We start from the raw sequence: 23615 nt of genomic DNA, 5'->3' as shown, positions 1-23615 counted from the left end.
ACCAGTAGGATGTACTGTATGTATGTGTATGTGTGTGTGTGTGTATCTCTATCTACCTATCATCTATCAATCTATTTATGTATATATATAGATCAATCTAGATTAATGCACATATAAATTCATATCTATCTATACCTACATCTATATATAAAGACATTTATTGTAAGACATTGGCTCACATGATTATGGAGGCTGAGAAGATGCACAATCTGTTATCTGCAAAGTAGAGATGCAGAAAAGCTGATGATACTTCTAAGCCTTGAGAATAGGGAAGCTGATGGTATAGATTTCAGCCCAAGTCTGAAAACCTGAGAACCAAGAAAACTGAGGGCAAAATAAGATTCATGTTTCTGATCAATCAGTCCTCCTCTGACTTTTTGTTCCACGAAGGCCCTCCATGGATTGGATAGTGGCCATGCACAAAGTGTCTGGACATCACCTTGGCTCTGCTCACTACTTCTATACTAATAACTCCCAGAAACACCCTCAAAGACACAAACAAAATAATGTCTAACCAGATATCTGGGCATCCCTAGGCCACATCAAACTGACACATAAAATGAACCATCACAATGCCACCTGTTGTCAACTTGGCACCCATACACAATTCCTTAAACTCTACTTAAACTTCAAATGAAGACAACAGCACCCTTGGCCCAAGGTGGCAAAGTAGGAACATCATAAGTTCACTTTCTCTCATAGACACACCAACATCATAACTATTTAGAGAACAACTATTCATGAGAAAGAGTAGAATTACCAGAAAAGATCTACTATGACTAGTGATATAAATAACAAATCACAAGATGGGTAGCAGGGGCAAAGTCATGGTATAATCAAGCCCATACCCCAATGTGGGCAACCCACAAACAGAAAAATAATTACAATTACAGAGGTTCTCCCCAAGGAGCAAGGGGTCTGAGCCCCACATCAGGTTCATCAGCCTAGGGGTCCTGCATCAGGAATCAAGGCCCCAGATCAATTGGTTTTGTAGGTCAGTGGAGCTTACTTTCATGAGACCCAGAGTACTGTGGGAGATAGAGACTTCACTCTTAAAGGGCATGTACTAAATCTCACATGCTCTGAGACCCAGGGCAGAAGCTTGAAGGCAGGCTGTGTCAGACCCACCTGATGATCCTGAAGCCTCTCCCAGAGAAGCAGGAGGGAACTGGAGTTCATGCTGGGGATGTAGACACTGGTGGCAGCCATTATTGCGAGCTCATTCTACCATGTGGAAAATATCATTTGGCTCTGCCTGCCAGAGGGCCCAGGACCTGGCCCTGCATACCAGTGTTCAAGCACTAGACCGAAAACACCTGGGGTATTGCAATCAAATACCCCAAGACCCAGCTACACCTGCTAGTGAGCAGGTACCAGTCATAGAATATACCGGGCCCTGGCCACACACAGCAGCAGGACAAGCATTAATATTATTAAAATGACCATGCTATCCAAGGCAATCTACAGATTCAAGGCAATCCCAATCAAAATACCAGTGACATTTTTCATAGAACTAGAACCAATAAAGTTTAAATCTGTATGGAAATACAAAAGGACTTGAACAGCAATAACAATCTTGAGAAATAAGAACAAAGCTTGGAGGTATTATCCGTCCTGATTCAGACCATATTACAAAGCTACAATCATCAAAACAGTATGGTAACCCCCCAAAAATTATAAATAAATAAATAAAATTAAAAAAAAAAAAACAGTATGGTACAGGCAGATAAACAGACACATAGAACAACAGAACAAAACAGAGAGTCCAGCAATAAGCTCATCCACTTATGGTCATTCATCTACTACAAAGGAGGCAAGAATATACAATAGGGAAAAGACAGTCTCTTCAATAAGCTGTGCTCTGAAAACTGGACAGCTACATGTAAAAGAATGAAATTAGAACATCTTCTAACACCATATATAAAAATAAACTCAAAATGGATTAAAGGCCTAAATAAAAGATTACAAACCATAAAATTCTTAGAATAAATCATAGGTAGAAAACTCTTTGACATAAATCTTGTTAGTCTTATGTTGGTCTGTCTCTTAAGGCAAAAGAAACAAAAGCAAAAATAAACAAATTGTACCTAATTAAACTTAAAATATTTTGCATAACAAAGGAAATCATGAACTATATTTAAAAATGGCAGAGGCCCTGAATAGATAATTTTTAAAGAAGACAAAAAATGGCCAACAGGCATATGAAAAGATGCTCAACATCTTTAATCATCAGAGAAATGAAATCAAAACCACATCACATGTGTCAGAATTACTATCATCAAAAAGACCACAAATAACAAATATTCGTGAGTATGTGAAGAAATGGAAACCCTTTTACACTGTTGGTAGGAAAATAAATTGGTGCAGCTAGTGTGGAAAACAGTGCAGATGTTCCTCAAAAAAGTGAAAACAGACAACTATATGACCCAGCAATTCCACTCCTGGGTATGTAGCCACAGAAAAGGAAAACATAATTTAAAAGACACATTCATGTCAATGTTCATAGCAGCATGATTTACACTTGTACAATTGCCAAGATTTGGAAGAAATCTAAGGAATCACCTCTTAGATTGAATGAATAAAGAAGACACACACACACACATAATGGAATACTATTCAGCCATAAACAAAGAATGAAATTTTGCCATGTGCGACAACATGGATTGATCTGAAGGGTATTATGCTTAGAGAAATAAATCAGACGGAATATGACAAATACTGTATGTTATCACCTATATGTGGAATCTGAAAAATAAACAAGTGAATGAATATCACAAAACAGAAACAGACTCACAGATACAGAGAACAAACTAGTGGTTACCAGTCAGAAGAGGCAAAGGGGGAGGGACAGGTGGGGGTGGGGGATTAAGAGGTACAGATGATGATGTACAAAATAAATAAGCTACAAAGACATATTGTACAGTATAGGAAATATAGCCAATATTTTATAATAACTTTAAAAGGAGCATAATCTATAAAAATTTTGAATTTCTATTGTTCACCTGAAACTAATATTATAAGTAAATCAAATATACCTCAATAAAAAGGATAATTGCAAGGTTATAATTCCAGCTAACATGATACACATCTGCTGTGTACAATAAAATGTCTCATAGAGGAGGAGGCAAAAGGTTTATGCCTTTCAGTATCTGGTACTTAAACACTATAGTGTCAATTAACGATACTTAACTATATGATATTTAGTTCAACTATCTTATGATAAGGGAAGAGTTTTGTATAGAAAACAAAGACATTTGATACACACACACACACACACACAAACATTCACACACACAAATTCTTACCAACCAAAGGAAGAAATACTTGGGGCCTTTCTCTGCCTGATCACATGGTATTTATATAACTTCCTTCTTCCCCTTCCAGTCCACATTCTCTTTGACTTCAGCAAGTCATTGTTCATTATCTGGTGGGGTCACCGAAATCTTCATTCCAAAGAGTCTGGGCCCTTAGAAGTCCTGCCCAAATGGTGTTGAAATTTTCCATTGACTTTAATCACAGGAACTAGTCTTACTAAGACATGCCCTAAGGGATCTTCTTTTTACTGCGTTTCCTCACCCCATTGTGGAATAGTAGTCCTACATCCCTTGGTTCAGAATCAGTCAGCTCAGCCTGCACAGTTATTCCCTTCTTTCCTGTGGATTCAGAGGAATGAGGAGCCCAAAATGACCCAGTGGCAGCCTTAACTTTCAGACCAATGGACACACTGTTTTGTGTGCTAGTGGAACATTCCTACCTCTATCGCTAAGACCTCTTGACCATCAGAGCATAACATCTGGGAGTACGAAGCTAAAATAATGCTAGTGAGTCATTAGGAGTAATAGTGAGTGGTACCACGTCCATTTCCACCCTTTGATGCCTGGACCTGCGAATCCTAGCTATCTGAGAAACAGTACTATGTATTCGATGCTGATTTAAAAAATGTACAGCCCTCTGAAGAACTTTGATCCTGTGTGGTATTAGCATACAGCAAGTTCTGTAACTGAGTTCTAAAAATCCATTCTATCAGCCTCTCAAATTAGCTACTCCAGAATTTTAGGGAACAGGATAAAACAAGTGAATTTCATAATCATGGGACCATTGCCATATTTCATTTGCTATGAAGTGAATTCCTTGATCAGAGGCAATGCAATGTGGAATACCATGACAGTGGACAAGGAATCCTGTATGTCCACAGATGGTTGTTTGGCATGAGAACTGCCTGCAGGGGAGACAAATATGTATCTAGAGTAAGCATGTATTCCAGGAAGGACAAAACACTGACCCTTCCATGATGGTAAATTGTCAAAGTAATCAATCTTCCACCAGGTAGCTGGCTTATCAGCCCCATGAATGGTGCAATATTGGGGACTCAGTGTTGGTCTCTATGCTGGCAGAATGGGCACTCAGAAATAGCGTTAGCCAAGCTGGTCATGGTCAGTGGAAGTCCATAATGCAGGGCTCATGCAAAACCTCCATTCCTGCCATCACTGTCCCTTTTTCATTGAGCCTATTTGGGGATGAGAGGGGTGGTTGAAGAAAGAGGTTGACTGGTATCCATAGAAGGGGTCATTCTATCTTCCTGATTATTAAAGTGCTCCCCTGATGAAGTAATTCTTTAGTGAGTATTCACATGGGATACACATATCTTCATGTTTTTTGTGCATTTAGAGGGATCCATCCATATATTTCCTCCACAGGTTTCCTTGTATCAATTTCCCAATAATATTGCTTCAAAGTCTCTTACCATCTAGCCAAACCACTGGCTAAAGCCCATGATCATTATATCATCATAAATCTGGCCATTTCTCCTTCCAGACAAATGAGCAACTGGGTGGACTGCTCAAAGTTTTGCCCAAGAGGAGAATATTCTATCACTACTGTCCTATAGGGATGTCACAGAGAGTGGCAGTATTGCTTAGTTGTCTACTCTCAAATGCTCTCTGCATATGGTACATAATCATTGGTAAATCAGGTCCAGGTAATATCTTTCTCTGTCTATTGATTACAGAACTGTACCCATGAACCCACAGTGCAGGCTGGGATAGAGAAGCCAGAATAGCAGGCATGGGGATCATGGATAATGGACCCCTTGTTCAAGTAACTTACAGGTACCCTCAGGGGTTGCTCAGGACAGAGCATGTACATACCACTTCTAGTTGATAAGGTGTGCTCTTATACAGCCAATTTTATGCTTGTTTGGTCACGTAACACCAAGTTCATGAAATGCAGCTCTGATCCTATGAAAAATTGGTGGCTATGTTTAAGCATTCAGCCCTTAATAAGGCCCAGTAGTAAGCCAACAGGTATTTGTCACATGGAGAGAGGTTATCTGCAGTGGATGGCATGGCTTTGCTCCAGAACCAAGTCTGCCTATTTTTTAACTAGAGAGGCCTGCCAAAGGCTCCCAACAGCATCCTCCCTGTCTGCCACCACCACTCCAAGCACCATGGGTTCTGTGGGATCATGTGGCTCAAGTAGCTGAGCAGTTTCATAGTAGCCTTGTCCTTTTGTAAAACCTTCTCCTGTTCTGAGCCCCACTCAAAACTAGCAGCTTTTCTGGACACTGGGTAAATGTGCTGGAATAACACACCCAAATGAGGATGGTGCTGCTTCTAAAATGCGCAGGGGCCACTAGGTGCTGTGCCTTTTTTTGTAGGAGGTGCCAGATGCAACCTCCTTCACCTTAGAAGGTATATCTCCACATGACCCACACGACTGAACCCCTAGAAATTTCATGCAGTTAAATGGGACCTGAATTTTCATTGGATTTATTTCTCACCTTCTAGCACACACATATCTATGAATAAGTCTCCAGTAGTTGCTATTTCTTGCTCACTAGGTCCAATCAGCATAGTGCACAAGTGTGATATCTTGTGTGAGGGAAAGAAATTTCTCAAGATCCCAGAGAAAATATTTATAAATCATATATCTGATAAAAGCTTTGTAACCAGGATATATGGAAAATTCTCAAAACTTAACAATAAGAAATTATACAATTTAAAGAAAAAATGGGCAAAAGATTTGAACAGATAATCCACTAAACAAGATATACGTATATCAAATATGAACACAAAAATATGCTCAATATAGTTGTTATTGGGGAAATGCAAAGGAAGACCACAATAAGATACTACGATCCATCTATTAAGATGACCCAAACTGAAAAGATTACTCATACTGAAAGCAACAATGCAGACCTCTGTACTCATCCATAGGCAACAAAATGAGCTAAAAGGTAATTTCACAAAATTGAAGGGGGCAGTAAATGTAAGTCAAGTTTGGGTTATGTTGAAGCTACTAATGCACATCACACTCCTTACTTCATCTGTCTGCTGAGTTTTCACACTTCTATTTGGTCTATGGTGTTTTTTTTTCAGGTCTTTTTTAGCTTTTACTATCACAACTCTAAAGAACAGGACAATTGATTAGTGAGTCTACCAAAGTCTGTGTCCTTTGCTTTCCCCCAAGCTGCCAATCTAGAGCAAGAGGAGATTAAACATTTTTGTATTTTTCAGACATCAAAACAAAATATTACCATTTTCATATTATACTATTTTGACATAAAGAACATCACTATTTTTCTCCATAAATGTTCAATGGCAACTTGACTGTTAATAATTAAAGGCAGATCTGAACATGTGACCACCATGTTCAAAATGCATCAGTAGTTTTCCTTTCAGTTGGGGTAAAGAACAAAGTTCTTAACCTAGCCTCCAGACCCTGTGTGACCCAACCCATGTTGGGCCTCCCTCGTCCCTTCTAGCTCCTTTTTGCTTCTCTCTTTGCACGCTGGCTCCGTTAGCTGTTTTTCTTTTGTTTTGTTTTGTTTTGTTATGTTTTCTATATTGTTTCTGTAATGATCCAGCTCTCTGATGAGCTAGGTCTTCAAATGAAGCCTCTGAGGATTGCAAATGGGCAGATACATCACCTTATGAGAAATGAAGACCCTCATGACCTAACTGGACCTACTGAAATAGACTCTTTACTGTAAGAAAATCACTAGGCTATCACAGGAATTAAAGTTTGAGAAGCGCTGATCTAGGTTACCTCCACGTGGTATTTCCTTTTGTTTTTTCTCTGCTCCTCTCCCTGATCTATGCCTAGTAAGATTTCTTATCAATTTTCACTGTAAAGTGGGGAGTTATGGGTAGGTTGGGATGTGAGCAACAGTTTCTATAAGGAGGACACCTTCCTTGTGGTTGGTTTTGAAGGGAATCTAGAACTTTGACCTCATTAATTCATGTGTAATTAGCTAAGCCAGGCCATACTGATAAATCATCTAAATTCATAGATAAACTGGAGTGTGCCATAAACATGTCAGAAATGTCACCTGTGGTGGAAAGAAGTGAAATTTCAATTGTTAAAACTAGAACTGCCAAAATACTTAATGTTTATGATTTCAGAGTCTGCAGTGCCCTGTGGGACAGCCTGGATTCCTCATAAATGTCCAAGTACATAATGCCCCATGGAAAAGCTTAGATTTGTCCTAAAGGGAATCCTTGGGTGCTATCAGGGGAATTTTAGTTCTTCACTCATTTCTTTTCTGGCAAAAGCACACAGTTTTACAATTGGTTGGCTTGTGTTCAAAACAAATTCATATAAACTGCATTTCACTGAGCGTGGAAAATAAAGCTTCCAAAATGAATCAGTGTACAAATATTGTTGCCTGTGTTACTGTCACTGCAGTGCCCTTATTCTATTTTCAACTTCAGAAAGCCGACGCTGAGGGGATTTCCACAGTTGCTCAACAGATATCGGTGAGAAAGAATAATTTCTATAACATTCATTATTTTTTATAGAGAGCTAAAATATTATGAAATTTATAATAATTTTGATTTGGTTTACAAGATATCAAAATATCCAGTAGAAAATGGAAAACAAATCATGAATAATCTGTATATACTATTATTGTGAGTAAAATCTGAATGAGCACACTAGCTCTAAGACTACATTGTACTCTTTAATGAAATATAACTATCTGCTCAGAATAATTACAATGACTCCGTAGCATAAGTTTTGGTGTCTAGATTGTTAAACATATTAAAAGTGAGTTTGGGGATTTAGGTCATACAGTTTCTTGTAAAAAATTTTTTTATAATTGTGTTCAAAATACTTATTCCATTGAAGTAACCAGACTATCAAGTTAAACTTTAAGTTAAATCACTTAAATAGTAACCTCTATTTTGTAACTCACTTCTGACAATAATTTCACTGAAAAAAATATATAAGGAAAATGCAGAAAATGTTTCTGTGATGATCATTTTAGCTTTATGACTTAAAAAATACTAACACATTGAATTGAAAATTTTGATTATTTATTTTTGGGACTGCATGGAAAAAAGCCCACTCCAAATAAATGCACATTTAACAACTGCAATTATTTTTTAAGCTCTTTATTGGAATATAATTGCTTTACATTCTTGTACCGGTTTTTGAGGTACACCAAAGTGAATCAGCTGTATTTATACATATATCCTCATATCCCCTCCCTCCCTCCCACGACTCCCTCCCGCTCTCCCTGTTCTGGCCCTCTAAGGCATCAGCCATCATTGAGTTGATCCCTCTTGTTACACAGCAACTTTCCACTAGCCATCTATTTTACAGTTAGTACTGTGCATATGTCTATGCTTTCTCACTTCGTCCCAGCTTCACATTTGCCCCTGCCCCCCCAACCCCGTGTCCTACAGTCCATTCTCTGCATCTGCATCCTTATTCTTGCCCTGTCACTGGGTTCAACAGTACCCTTTTTTTTTTTAAGATTCCGTATACATGAGTTAGCATACAGTATTTGTTTTTATCTTTCTGGCTTACTTCACTCTGTATGACAGACTTTAGGTCTAGTCACCTCATTACATATAGCTCCATTTCATTCCTTTTTATGGCTGAGTAATTTTCCATTGTATATATATGCCACATCTTCTTTATCCATTCATCTGTTGATGGGCATTTAGGTTGCTTCCATGTCCTGGCTATTGTAAATAGTGCTGCAATAAACATTATGGTACGTGTTTCCTTTGGATTATGGTTTTCTCTGGGTATATGCCCAGCAGTGGGATTAATGGATCATATGGTAGTTCTATTTTTAGTTTTTTAAGGAATCTCCAAACTGTTTTCCATAGTGGCTGTACCAGCTTACATTCCCACCAACAGTGCAGGAGAGTTCCCTTTTCTCCACAACCTCTCCAACATTTCTTGTTTCTAGATTTTTTGATGATAGCCATTCTGACTGGTGTGAGGTGATATCTCATTGTGGCTTTGACTTGAATTTCTCTAATGATGAGTGATGTTGAGCATCTTTTCATGTGTTTGTTGGCCATCTGTATGTCTTCTTTGGAGAAAGTCTATTTAGCTCTTCCGCCCATTTGTGGATTGGGTTATTTGTTTCTTTGGTATTAAGCTGCATGTGCTGCTAGTATATTTGGGAGATTAATCCTTTGTCCATTGTTTAATTGGCAAGAATTTTCTCCCATTCTGAGGGTTGTCTTCTTGTCTTGTTTATGGTTGCTTTCACTGTGCAAAAGCTTTTAAGTTTCATTAGGTCCCATTTGTTTATTCTTGATTTTATTTCCATGATTCTAGGAGGTGGGTCAAAAAGGATCTTGCTTTGATGGATGTCATAGACAGTTCTGCCTCTGTTTTCCTCTAGGAGTTTTATAGTGTCTGGCCTTACATTGAGGTCTTTAATGCATTTTGAGTTTATTTTTGTGTATGGTGTTAGGAAGTGTTCTAACTTCATTCTTTTACATGTTGCTGTCCAATTTTCCCAGCACCACTTATTGAAGAGGCTGTCTTTTTTCCATTGTATATTCTTGCCTCCTTTGTCAAAGATAAGGTGCCCACATGTGCTTGGGCTTACCTCCGGGTTCTCTATTCTGTTCCACTGATCTTCCTTTCTATTTTTGTTCCAGTACTGTACTGTCTTGATCACTGTGACCTTGTAGTATAGTTTGAAGTCAGGAAGCCTAATTCCACCAACTCCATCTTTCCTTCTCAAGATTGCTTTGGCTATTCGGGGTCTTTTGCATTTCCATACAAATCGTAAGATTTCTTGTTCTAGTTCTCTGAAAAATGCCATTGGTAATTTGATAGGGATTGTGTTGAATCTGTAAATTGCTTTGGGTAGTATAGTCATTTTCACTATGTTGATTCTTCCAATCCAGGAACATGGTATGTCTCTCTGTTTGTATCATCTTTGATTTCTTTCATCAGTGTCTTATAGTTTTCTGCATACAGGTCTTTTGCCTCCTGAGGTAGGTTTATTCCTAGGTGTTTTATTCTTTTTGTTGCAATGGTGAATGGGAGAGTTTCCTTAATTTCTCTTTCTGCTTTTTCATTGTTAGTGTATGCAAGAGATTTCTGCACATTTATTTTGTATCCTGCTACCTTACTAAATTCATTGATTAGTGCTAGCAGTTTTCTGGTAGAGTCTTTAGGGTTTTCTATGTATAATATCCTGTCATCTGCAAAGAGTGACAGTTTTACTTCTTCTTTTCCAATTTGGATTCCTTTTATTTCATTTTCTTCTCTGATTGCTGTGGCTAAAACTTCCAAAACTATTTTGAATAATAATGGTAAGAGTGGGCACACTTGCCTTGTTCCTGTTAGAGTTCTTTCAGTTTTTCCCCATTGAGAACGATGTTGGCTTTTGATTTCTCATATATGGCTTTTATTATGTTGAGGTAATTTCCTTCTATGCCCATTTTCCGGAGAGTTTTATCATAAATGGATGCTTGATTTTGTCAAAAGCTTTTTCCGCATCTATTGAACAACTACAATTATTGTCATTGGTTGTTTACATTGTCTGTATTAAATTCCAGTCTTTGGCTCTATTTTTTCTGCTATCAATCTGGTGTAAAAGCAAAAGCTGTCAAGTAAACTCAGCAGGAATTCTAGGGAAAGTCAGCTTTAATCACAGTAATATCAATGATAGTAGGCAGTGGTAGTATATTTATTAACAATATAAATATATGAAGTAAAATTAAAATGAAAGTCTCTATTCTATAAACAAATTCCAGAGGAAAATAAACTTGGGACTCTGAATCAAAGAAAGATAAAGGATTCCCAGTGCTGACAACTTTATTTTATTTTAATTTCTTTTTTACAATTTGATATTTTTTTCTTATTAGTAATGTATATATGGCAATCCCAATCTCCCAAATCATCCCACCCCAATCCCCCTTGCTTTCCCCCACTTGGTGTCCATATGTTTGTTCTCCACATCTGTGTCTCTATTTCTGCCTTAAAAACCAGTTGATTTGAACCATTTTTCTATATTCCGCATATATGTGTTAATATATGATATTTGACAACTTTAAGTGAAAATCAGATTTAAGAAATATTTAAGCCCTACCTCTAAGCCTTCCCCCATATTTCATCTATGGCTTTCTCTGATACTTCCTCTCTCCCCCGTCATTGCTTTGTCTTTCCTACACTTATCCTTCTATGCCCTCTCTTCGCTTCTTGCTTCTTCTTTCCTTTTCAGCCCCCAGTTTCCCATTCTGCTCATTTATCCTCTCTCCTCTCAATGCCCTCCTCTCTATCTTTTGAAAACATTCATGACATTGTTCCTCAAACAAGGAATTCTCATCTGTTCTCCACATCCTGGATACTTTCTTTTACTCTCCTCACTGCTGTGCTACTTGCTTCCCTTTCATTTCTGACCTCAACTCTATCACGAATGGAAACTGTTTTTACTAAAGCCACTAAAAATCTCCCACACCCAATGATTTCTGTTCACTCCTTATCCTATCAGAGCATTTATTTTGCTTTAGACACTGTACTTTCCTTTGTCCTTCTTGAGCATTTTCCTCTCTTTAATTTCCCAACACTCAGTTTTCCAATTCCCTCCTGCTTCTGATCACTTTGCTCAGTAACATTTTCTGGCCTTTTCTTTTTGTCTGAGCAAGTGTTCCTGGTTGCAAGACAACTCACATTGACAATGCCACTGTTGTGGACACAGGATGAATTCTGGTGTCCTGGTATTGTGCTCTTGGTTGACTTGCAACTAAAAATCTCTTTTGTCCACATTTCTCCAGTCTTCATACTGCAAATCTAGTGTAGGCGAGTTTGAGCAGCTAAACCTAGATCTAGTCCCCTCACTCTAGGTTCAAGGGGAAAGTCAGTTTTTAGAATTTTGGGTTCTAAAGTGAATGACAGTTTTTGTCTACCACCAAGAATCATGTGATACAAAAGAGGTGTTATCCATCCAATAAATGATGTATATCCATTTTAATTTAACTCCCTCATGGTTATTTTCATTACTTCCTTCTTTTTACCTTATGCACACTGCCCACTGTCTTCCGGATAGGCCATACATACTATGCGTTCAGCCACCTCAATGTCTCCTAAGTCATTATTTCTAATAAGCTCTTGCAGAATCATGCTGCTAAGTTTATGTCACTTTGATGCTCAGAGGATGTTGTTAGCAAAAATTCGCTACTGTTTCTGAATTTCCAACCTCAATTTTTGATAATCATCTTGATACCCAGATACCAAGTGACTGTTTCACCTTTACTAACCAGCTCTTCACATCTAACACGTCACCAAGTCCTAGTGACTCTACATTCTGGTTTATTTTGATCCCTTTGCCTTCCTCAAAACTTCCAATGTCATATCACATGTGGAGTAAGAATTTCACATACATTTTAATCACTTTGGGGAGCATTTATAAAATACATATTACTAGATGTCATTTATGACCTACTGAATCAATTGCTGTAGTAATACCTCACACTCTATATTTTGTACCAAAACTCCTCCAGACAATTCTGATGTGTAATCTGGTTTGAAATCCCTGAACAAAAGTCCCAGCTTCCTGATTAGTATTTCTGACACCAGGTTCTTCCCCTTGCGGCCTATTTTCTACAACCAAATATTTACACAAAAAATAAATGGTGAAGCCACGCCTTAAAATTTTTTAATGTTTGCCTATTGCTTGAAGAATAAAATTCAAGATCTTTCACATGGCATTCAATTCATTTTATAATCCAGACCCTTCTAACATCTTTACTTTTGATGTTATAAACATGACCTAAACACAGAATTTCTCTACCACATTCACTAGTTCCTCCATAAATTTGCTCATGTTTATGTCTTTCTTCTCTTCTATACCTGTTAAATTCCTGTACATACTTTAAAATAAAATAATTGCATTTTTCCAATATAACAGTTTTCCAGATACTTTTCATATGTTTTAGTAAGAGTAAATAAAATAATGGGCATTCAGGCTAGTGGATGGTTTATTTCAATTATCTTCACCACTTTTCTTTCTTAAATGATTGATGACTGTCCTTTTTATATTCAATGCACTTTATTTCAGAGGGCATCTATTGAGGATATGGAAACAAAAAATGCAACAGAGCTGACAGAGTTCGTTCTCACAGGACTTACATATCAACCAGAGTGGCAAATCCCCCTTTTCTTGCACTTTTTGGTTATATATATTTTTACCATTGTGGGGAACCTTGGTCTGATTGCTCTCATCTGCAATGACCCTCAACTTCACATTCCCATGTACTTATTCCTTGGGAGTTTGGCCTTTGTGGATACTTGCTTATCATCTACAGTGATTCCCAAAATGCTGGTCAACATCTTCACCAAGAATAAGATGCTCTCTCACTCTGAATGCATGGCACAATTTTTTTTCTTTGGAGTCAGTGCAACCACAGAGTGTTTTCTGCTGGCAACAATGTCATATGATCGTTATGTAGCCATATGCAACCCGCTACTTTATCCAGTGATTATGACTAATAGGTTATGCATGAGAATGTTAGTCTTGTCATTTGTAGGTGGCCTTCTTCATTCCTTAATTCATTCCTTAATTCAGGTTTTTTATTCAGATTAACCTTTTGTAATTCTAACATAATACATCACTTTTATTGTGACATCATGCCATTGATTAAAATTTCTTGTACTGATCCTTCTATTAATATTCTGATGTTATTTATCATCTCTGGTTCAATTCAGGTGTTCACCATTCTCATTGTTCTTATCTCTTATGCACTAGTTCTCTTTACAATTTTAAAAAAGAAGTCTCTACAAGGCATAAGGAAGGCCTTCTCCACCTGTGGGGCCCACCTCCTATCCGTCTCTTTATACTATGGGTCTCTTCTCTTCATGTACGTGCGCCCCAGATCCGCACAAGCAGATGACCAAGATATGATGGACTCTCTCTTTTACACTGTCATAATCCCTTTGTTAAATCCAATTATCTACAGCCTGAGAAATAAGAAAGTCATAGATTCAATTCTAAAAATGTTAAAGAGAAATATTTAGATCTAATACTAATATGTGTTCTCTTACATGAAAACATACATAAAATTACACAAAATTATGCAGATTAGATGTTGCTATGTGTTGATGCGTGTTCGAAGAGTTTTTCCATTCATACCTGTCCTATGATTTTAATGACCTAAGATTTCAATACCCAATAAGTTCTTTAAGATATTTGTATATCTTATTAAAAAATAGACATGGAATTTTAATCAAATGTTTATATCACACTAAAATAACAAGCAGAAATTAAAATGAAAAAACTTTACATACTTGTGTATTCATCAATGTGGTTTTTAAAATACATTTATTGAAGATGTATTAAGCACTAAAATAGTGCTGTACCTCTGAAAAGTACTTGATATGGGGTCTTTGATAGTAATACATCCTTACAGCCTGGAGTCTCACATCACTTTTAACTCCATATAGTAGGCATCTTTGTGACTGCGTGAACAGAGGCTGATCCCAGGAATACTGCTAGCCGTCATTAAAAGTCTTTTATCCCACTTTATTTGGTCCCTGGTGATCCTACTTCTTGTGGATTCAATTCTTCTGTGACACAGAGAAATAAAACACAATGGGAAAGCAATGACAAAAATGTGGGAAGGGAGTTAAGACATTGAAGGTCAGGCCAAACCATAAGAGATACTCTTAACTCAGTGTGCTTCTAGGAGGGACTAGAAGAAGTGAGCTGCCTCTCATTGTCTATAATGCCTCTCAAGGCCTTTCTAGCTGTCTGTTTGTTGTTGGGTAATCTGAAAAGCTTTACTAATTCGGGAAGCTAAGAGTGCAGACTGAATAACTAAGTTGGGATGGGTGTGGGAAGGAGAGAAGTGACAGAATAGGAAGGAAACGGGCTCAATCTTCCAAGAATTAAAAGCAAAAAGAAATTTGTAAGATAAAGAAATCAGTAATATGTAAAAGTTATTGGAATGTGTTATTGACAACAAGGGTCTTTAAGAGTGTATTACCAAAATGCAAATAATGTTAGCGGTATGATGTCATAGTTCCCAGTGGGTAGGTGGCACAGACATGAAAACAAGTGAGCAAGAATTTGGATGTTTTCTGCCTTAAAAGTCCCTGAAAGGTGACTTTCCTCATATTCCATACTATTTAAGAATAATAAGTGACTCATTTCCAGGTCCATCTCTGCCTTTCTGCTCTCAACACTGAAATTCCACACACATTCCTACTGATTTCACTAAGGCCCGCACCCTCTAAATTATCAGCCTCTGTGTTTGGTAAGACTCTAGTAGTTTATCCTTCCATCCAGCTGATATTCCCTTCCTTTTCAAACATAGTTGCCAGATTAACCTACATAAACAGCACTCTGATTAAATCATACCATTCTTCAATAACTGTTAAAGGATTGTCATATGCTACTAGATTGTAGGCACACATGGTAAATATATAGAGAGCTGTACATACACATATGCATAATGATTATTTATTTGTGTATGTAGATGTGATATATATATATAAAAGTACAAGTATTTGTATATAGATACATATCTATATATGAGTTATATAATAGATAAATATACCTATGTATTTATTTATACTCCACTCTGCACTTGTTCAATCTGACATTGTCTGAGGTCCTTTCAAATAAGACCTTAATTTAACTTGCGTTAACTTGGAAGCCTCTTCCTCCACAATTCTCCTATGTTATACCCAAACTGAGTTACTGAAAGCCTTCTGGACAAACCTCTCTCCCAGGTTCATGCTTTTGCTCATGCAGGTCTTTCCACAGAGAATCCTACCCACACAAATGTTCCATCTTCATTTAAAATTGAAATGGCATAATTTCCTCAAGGTTTCTCTCAAATGTTACAACTTCCAAGATGCATTTCCAGATTATCTCAAGAAAACAGGAATGCTGACTCATTGTGAGTTTTTTGCAGTTTATTTTCTTCTTGGCCACACTTGACCTTCCATCATAATATTTTTGGTCTATAAGTGCTTTTAGACTATAATTTATAAGTCTTCCTATCTTCTGTACTGGGTAACACAGTAGCTTACACATATGAGATCCTAACTTGGAATCTGTGAAATATTTGTAATATTAGAAGAATTGACAGCACAAATACTTAGAATGTATAGTGTGTATCTCTCCTTTTCAAGCTGCTAATAAACCCAGAGAAATTACTGAGCCTGGATGGCTGTTGGATGACAGCTCACTTTTTAAATTTCTTTCATGACAATTACAAATATCACACACCTAAAGTGAATTATTCTTGTTCTTATAAGGAGGATTGGATCCTGGGACAGAATATGACAAAATACAGAGAGAAGTGCCCTAATTAAGAAGTTTGGTTTAAAGATACAAGTATCTAAAACAAATATCATTACTCTATATTCCCAGAGGTGCAGGTCTCAAGATTAGACCAGGTCATCTATCTTAATTTTGTTCCTCTGAGGGATGGCCCCCGAGTCCTAGGACAAAGGAGTGGATTGATTACATTCCAGTTGCTTTTACTCTTCTCCTAAAGAATCATTATTACTGTGTACGTACAGAGTTTGTTGATTATTGTTGCTGTATAATATTTCTATTGTTCGGATGTTTTCCTGTCAATTATTTAGGTTTTTGCTTTTTCATACATTATAATGACCCAAAGATTAACTGAAAGTACAGGCAACGTCTGTGTATTTCTTCTACCATCATTAAGGACACTTCCTAGTGGATTTTTCTTTTAACGAGAAGTTTGGTGTCAAGCTATGAGTATGTGAGTGGGGTGTATAACCTGTTCAGTCTTAATTTAGGTTGTCTATGGAACAGACAGTTGGAGGCCTCCACGAATCTCAGACCTCCTTGTAGCCTTGTCTCATAGATGTCTGGTCTACGGATACCTCTGCTCTGATTTGAACCTTCAGTACAATCCCAACTACTTTATGCCTTCCAGAAATTACCAAAATTCCCAGTCAACTGATGTGATCCCACTCACTTCTGTTACAGATTTATTCATTTTGTACACTGTTTTTATCATTTCAGTGACATGTTGGGAAAAAGGTAAAACACACACCAGTGAAAAATCCACATTTTGAACAAGATATTCTGCTGATTCCTTTAAAAAGAAACCATGAAACTAATTCTGTATTGTTGAATGGTTATTTAGGTATATAGGATGATATCATTTTGCTAAGTGCACCCACTTGTGTGGAACACTGCTGATGCTGGATTAAATAATTCCTTGGAAATGCAAATAATATACTTGAAATACTCTTTATTATGAAGGTGTGTTCATTTCCTTAACCTGGAGACTAAAAAGAATGCAAAATGCCTCTCTCTTTATACACATGTATATATGATTTTTCTCATCACCTTACATCACCTTAAAATACCTTCTACTAAGTGAGACTTACTCTGTTCAGGATTTTGTGGATAAAAATATCCTAGAGTGTGTTCAAAGAAACAACACGATTAGGATTCAACAAAAACAAATACCAATCAAAACTAGAACTATGTAACTAAAGTCTGGTCATTGAGTAACTTTGGCAAAATATTATTAGCGCATGCATCAGGACTATGTCAAAACCTCTCTGATAGAGGCTTTCTCTTCCGTTGTTGTTCTTCCTCTTTTTTTTTTTTTTAAGCTCTTTATTGGAATATAATTGCTTTACACTCTTGTACCACCTTTTGAGGTACACCAAAGTGAATCAGCTGTGTTTATTCACATATCCCCATATCCCCTCCCTCCCTCGACTCCCCCCACCCTCCGTGTCCCGGCCCTCCAAGGCATCACCCATCATTGAGTTGGTCTCCCTTTGTTATACAGCAACTTCCCACTAGCTGTCTATTTTACTGTTGGTAGTATATATATGTCTATGCTATTCTCTGACTTCATCCCAGCTTCCCCTTCACCCCCCGCCCCGCCAACCCCATGTCCTCCAGCCCATTCTTTGCATCTGCATTCTTATTCTTGTCCTGTCACTGGGTTCATCAGTACCATTTTTTTTTTTCTTTTTTTAGATTCCGTATATATGAGTTAGCATACAATACTTGTTTTTCTCTTTCTGGCTTACTTCACTCTGGATGACAGACTCTAGGTCTATCCACCTCATTACACATAGCTCCATTTCATTCCTTTTTATAGCTGAGTAATATTCCATTGTGTGTGTGTGTATATATATATATATATATATATATATATATATATATATATATATATATGTTGTTCTTCTTTTAAAACAATGGTTCTCAAAATTCAGTGGGCATCAGAATTAAAACTTGGTGGGCTTAAGAAAGAAAACACAGATTGATGGGTGTCATCAGTAGAGTTTCTGATTCAATCCTGTTAATGCTGTTGTTTTGGACTACACAATGCAAACCACTGTTGGGGACTGAATGTTGGTTTCCCCAAAATTCATATGTGGAAGCAGTAAGCCCCACATTTGGCTGTATTTTAAGTGAGGACTTTGGAAGGTAATTAGGTTTAGATTAGGTGATAAGGGTAAAGCTTTCATGAAGGGATTCGTCCCCTTACAATAAGAGGAAGAGAGAAGACAGCTATCTTTCTCTCCAAGAGTACTCAACTAGGAAAGTCCATGTGAGATGCCAGCCTGCTACTAGACAGGAAGGAGGCTCTCACCATGCACAATATTTGCTGGCCCATTTTTCTTGAACTTATCCTCCAGAATGTAAAAAATAAATGCCTGTGATATAAGGCCAAAAAATCTATGATATTCTATTTTGCAGTCTGAGCTAGGAGAATCGTTGCTTTAAAATAACTAGTGAAGCAAAACTGGTATAATATTAAGATATTTATAGAGTTGACAGAATGGAGTTTCTACATATCCTGTATTCCCTACTTAAACAGCACTATGAAAACATTCTGAAAGTTTCTATCCTCTGTTTATACTTTCCTCCCAGTTTTGAATAGGAGGACACAGATATGGCATATGTTTCAAGGATGAAGTATCACAGACTTTTAACAAATTTCTTTTTCATGGAAACCATGATTGACAGTAGTGATAGCCAATCCAAACCTCATGCCTGATTTCAGGAAGGTTAATGGGAGACATCTCTGTTCTTCTTGAAAAACAATTAATTATCAAGCTAGAAATGCTTTTATTCCTTACTTTTCAAAAGAAATTTCACATACGGATGTTCCTTATGCTGTAATGATGTAATGTTTACTACTTCTGAGAAGGTGGTGAGACTTTTAGAGAAATAGCTAACAGTTGCATCATGATGTTTTCCATAATTTGCAAGATAAAACAAGAAGTTCACTAAAAATACAGTAAGTTTTATTCTAGTCATGCTTATCTACAGAACCAAGAGGACCTACGTATCTCTCTCTATCATCTACCTATCATCTCCAGTCATTTTTATAAGATGTTGACTTACACAATTACAGAGGCCTCGAGGCTCCATGAAATGCCCTCTTCAAGCTGGAGACTGAGGATAGCAAGTGTCACGATTCCAAGGCCTGAGGCAGGAGGGCCAATGGCTTAGATTCCTGTCCATGGATGAAGTCCAGAGAATCAGGATCACCAAGAGCAGCTGAAGATCAATGTCAGCCACACAAGCAGAAACTAAATTCAACCTTCCTCTGCCCATTGTTTCATTCAGACCCGCAGCAGACTGGATGATGCCCAGATACATTAGGGAGGGCCATGTGCTTTACTGAGTCCACCAATTCCATATTAACCACTAACCACTCCTGGAAACAGTCTCACAAACACACCACCAAATAATATTTAATCAGATATCTGGACAGCCAATGGCCCAACCAAGTTCACACTATAGTCAACTCGGCACCCATACACATCTCCTAAAATCATATTTTATCTTCACATAAAGACAACAACAAAGTCATATTCCAACTAACACGATACACCTATGTGTATCTAACAGAAAATGTACTATCTCCTTCCCCAGAAGAGGAGGTAAAGTCTTTGAGTGATTCTCCTTGATATCTGGTAACTGAAATAATATGATGTCAAATTAACAACACTTGACTACTATAATATGAAGGCAGTACATCTTATGTAATATGATAAGGTGATAAGAGTCAAAAGAAAACAAAGACATTTGCTCAAATATATTTATATCACACTAAGAGGGAAATCTCTTGGCAATTACAGTCCTCATATCTGTAGCTGATCACATGATTGTAGCTGATAATTTAACCAACTTATTTCTGTACCCATTCTGTATTCCCTTGTGTTAAGCATGGACCTCAGGTGGACACTGTTCTTTACCTGGTGGAGTAACCCAAACTTTCATTCCAGAAGAGTCTGGGCCATTAGAACTACTGTCTGGATTGGTTTGTTGAAGTTCTTCATTGACCTTAATTGTGGGAATGAAGATACTAAGAGACACCCTAGGGGATCTTAAGTATTCCAGACATACTCTTCTTTACTCCCTTTGTGGAATAGTCCAGTTTCCCCTTGGTAGTTGCCATCAATCACCTCAGTCAGCACTGAGGATTCAAAGGAAGGTAGAGCTAAAGGGACTGAAGGGGGCAGTCTACTTTCAGCTCAGTGGAATCATTCTTGTGTTTCCTAATGGAAGCATTCGTCCCCCTAGAAGTGAAACTGGAAGGCCAGTAGAGGAAAAAATCATAAGAACAGGAAAAAAATATTTTGTAGTGGTCATTAGGGGTAATAGAGACTGATGCCATTCCCATTTCTGCCTCCTGATTTCTGGACTCAGGAATCCTTGCTATGAGAGAAACAGTATCATATGCTGGAGGTTGGTTCAGAAATATTCAGCCTTCTGAAGATCCCTGCCCTAGCCTTGCAAGGTATTGCCATCTAGTTCTGCTATAATTGAAGGTTTACAAGGGCCATTCACTGTTCTGTCAAACTACAGGCTTCAGAATGGTGGGGAGTAGGGTAAGACCAGTGAATTTCACAAGCATGGGCACATTGCCACACATCTTTCACTGTGATGTGAGTTCCTTGATCAGAAGCAGTGCTGTTAGGAATACTATCACAGTTGATAAGGAATACTATAGAGATGAAGGATGATAATTTTGGCAGAAGCATTGACTGCAGGGAATTCCATACATCTAGATATATCTGTATCTAGAGTAAGAGTCTATTCTAATAAGAACAAAACACTTCCGCTTCCATGATAGAAGTTGTCCAATGTAACGAAGCTGCCACCAGATACCTGACTGATCATTCCAATGAATGGTGCCACCTCAGGGACTCAATGATTATCTCTGCTGCTGGCTGATTGGGCACTCAGCAGTGGCCACAGTCAAGTGGCCTTAGGAAGTGGAAGTCAAAGTTGTTGAGCCCATGCATAACTTCTATCCCTGACACCACAGTCATTTTGTTTATGAGCCCATTGAGTGGTGACAGAGATTGCTTGAGAAAGAGTGACTAGTGTCCATACATTGGGTATTTTAATTACTTAATGATAAATCCTATTCTGCTAAGATCACTTTTTTTTTGGGTGAGCATTCACATGGGACACAAATATCTCCATGTTTTTTGCCCATTCAGAGAGATAAAATAACATACTCTTCTACAGATTTCCTTGTCATTAATTTCTAGTCATATTCCTTCAAAGTCCCTGAACATCCCACGAAATGATTGGCCACAGCCAATGTACTGATATATAATCACACATGTGCCCACTTCTTCCAAATAAAGTGAACAACCAGATGCGATGCACGAAGTTCTGCCCACTGGAAGGTTTTCCCACTACCAATGTCCATTAAGAACGTCACAGAGAGATGCTGTAGTGCTGTCCACTTTCTGATTCTGCCTGCATAGCATGCAGAACCATCTGTAAATCAGGCCCTCTTCTCTTCTCTGTCAACTGATCATAGAGAAGTCCCCCATAGGACCATAGATCCAGGCTAGGAGAAAGAAAATATTGCACTAGCAGTGGAGGCCAATAGTATTTGAACTACTTCTTCAGGTAACTTACTTGTGCCTTCAGGGCCTGTTCTTGCTTGATCAAGTGTCTACTACTTCCATTTGATGAAGGAATGTTTCTGTGCACATACAACTTTTAGATAGTGGGTCAGATAACATTCTGGTATCATGGCAAATTGGAGGCTCATGATTAAACATTCCTTTCCTACTAAGGCTCACTAGCAGGCCAAAGGCTGTTTCTCTAAAATAGAGTGGTTATCCACGGAGGATGGAAGTGCTCCACTTAAAATTCCAAGGGTCTGCACGTGTTCTACCTCTAAAGGTCTATTAAAGTCTCCAAGCATCTGTCACTGCTGAATCAGGCTCCACCAGATCTGCTGGATATGGCCTAAGTGACTGAGCAGCTTGCTCAAAAGCCTAGACATGTTCCAAAGCCTTCTCTTGTTCTGCGCCCCAATCAAAACCAACAGCCCTTCCCGTCACTCAGTAAATGGGCTGAAGTAACATATCCAAATAAGGATAATATTGCCTCCGAAATTCACAGAGGCACATACGTGCTGTGCCTCTCTTTTACTTTCAGCAAGGGCCAGAGGTAATATCTTATCCTTCAATTTATAAGAGTAATCTTGACATGCCCTATATTACTGGACACCTAGAAATTTCACTTAAGTAGAAAGCCCCCAAATTTTTGTGAGATTTGTTTTCTACCTCCCTTGCAAATATCTTATGAATGAGTATTACTTCTTGCTCACTATGACCAATCAGCATAATGTCATCAACATAACAGACTAGTGTGGTATATTACAATATTTACAAATTATATATTTGATAAAAGGCTTGTATCCAGGATATATGAAGCACTCCTAAAACTCATAATAAAAAGACAAATAACGCAATTAAAAATTGGGCAAACTATCTGAACACTTCACCAAAAAAGATATACAGATGTCAAGGAATGATGCAAAAAAAGATGCTCTATATTATTAGTCACTAGAGATATGCAAATGAGAGCACAATGAGATATTAGCAATTAAAATGATTATAGATGAAAAGAACTAACCATATTGGAAGCAGTAATACAGGACTCTGTGCTCACAGATAGGCAACCAAATAAGTTAGGAGATAGTTACACAAAATTGAAGAGGGCAGTAAATTTTAGCCAAGTGTTGGTTGTTGAAACTGCCTCTGTTCATCACATTCCCCACTCCACTCTTCTGTGTGCTTTTCACAGGAACCCCTCTCTTCTATGTTACTTTTCTCCTCAGCTTTGGCTTTCACCAGCAACATTGTAAGGAAGCAGGATGACTGATTAATCATCTACCAAAATGATGCTGTTTGCTATCCTCCCATCTAACCAGAAAGTCCAGGGTGGAAGTGAAACATTTGTTTTATTCATATATCACACCAAAATGTCACAAATAAGTAAATTAAGTTCTATTTTTCTGAATGAAAGTTCATTGACAACGTTCTCTGTTATTGCACAAAAGGCAAATCTGAATTTGTTACTA

At 37.7% G+C, this 23615-nt stretch overlaps 1 protein-coding gene and 1 pseudogene across 1 annotated transcript in view; one reads left to right on the top strand and one right to left on the bottom strand.

Moving 5' to 3' along the window:
• GABRR3 (gamma-aminobutyric acid type A receptor subunit rho3) overlaps positions 1–23615 on the bottom strand; it is a 725962-nt gene that overhangs the window by 300866 nt on the left and 401481 nt on the right. The window lies entirely within an intron of this gene.
• LOC130830382 (olfactory receptor 5H2-like) lies at positions 13337–14274 on the top strand (annotated as a pseudogene).

Source organism: Hippopotamus amphibius, chromosome 10 (assembly GCF_030028045.1).
Source record: "Hippopotamus amphibius kiboko isolate mHipAmp2 chromosome 10, mHipAmp2.hap2, whole genome shotgun sequence".
NCBI lineage: Eukaryota > Metazoa > Chordata > Mammalia > Artiodactyla > Hippopotamidae > Hippopotamus > Hippopotamus amphibius.
This window is presented reverse-complemented; position numbering and strand designations above follow the sequence as displayed.